The following is a 1,111-nucleotide window of genomic DNA, read 5'->3' on the forward strand; positions in this document are numbered from 1 at the left end:
CTTCAGTTTTAGTGTAACATTGGAAATTATATATTAATACTATTTTTGCCTATATTTCAGACACTGAAAATGGCTTCCAGACAATGGATAGCACCGACACAGGAAAAAGAAGTTCTGCTTCTCATACTGACAGTACATACATCTCAACCCCTTTCACAAAAGGTGGAGAAAGGACGTTGCTGTCTATTTCAAACAACAGTACATCTTTTTATGCAGAAAATTCTACCCCTTCAGAGTCGGCTCAGTCCACGTTTTCTATAACCCAAAATATGGGAAGTAACTTGTCGTCAAGTGACAGAGATTTCTCTGCCCCATCAACAGAACCTTTGGCTGTACAGTCTCTGCAAACAACAGGGTACTCTTCTACAGTGAGTTATTCAGTCTCTGAATCCACATCTGCCAGCAGCTTATCATTTCTGTCTTCTTCTCAAGCAACATCACTACGGAGTTCGCTTCCACCAACACAGCCACCACCTCTGTTCTCATCATCTGAATCTTCTTGGCTGGCATCTTCTTCTGCTTTCCCAACACTGTTATCTTCTCCCACACCTTCACTGACACCTTCACCCAGACTGTCCTCAACAGCACTGCCCACATTTTCCCCATTCTTGTCTACGTTGCCTTCACCTGCTTCAACATCCTCACTGTTACAGCCTGGTATGAACTGGGAAACCAGTGTTTCCGAAACTGAACCTGTGGGCACAACAGGAATAGATGCATCCACAGCTGGGAGGTCCACCAGTGACTACAACAACCAGACTGGGACGCATCCTTTGAAAGATAACACTGGTTTCAGTTCAACAGGATCTTCCCTTCTTCAGACCGAAACTACTGAGCAGCTTACAAATCATTCTGCACCAGTGACGATCTCCCTAGGGAAAACCAAGAGTTCACAAGAGCAAACTGTTTCACTCCCAGGGACCAGTGTTGAAAAAACTGTTCAGGTTTTAACTACATCTCCTGCTTTTATGTCTGAAAGTACCACAGTTTCTGGGACAACAAAAGTATCGTCTAGTGTGTTGCCCAAAACAACAACTCAAAACAATGTCTTCAGTTTGGTGGATGTAACAACAGGAAAAACCCTTCCAAACATGACAGGCACAATGTTAGG

The sequence above is a fragment of the Gekko japonicus genome, unplaced genomic scaffold (genome assembly GCF_001447785.1).
Source record: "Gekko japonicus isolate JY-2015 unplaced genomic scaffold, Gekko_japonicus_V1.1 scaffold3652, whole genome shotgun sequence".
NCBI lineage: Eukaryota > Metazoa > Chordata > Lepidosauria > Squamata > Gekkonidae > Gekko > Gekko japonicus.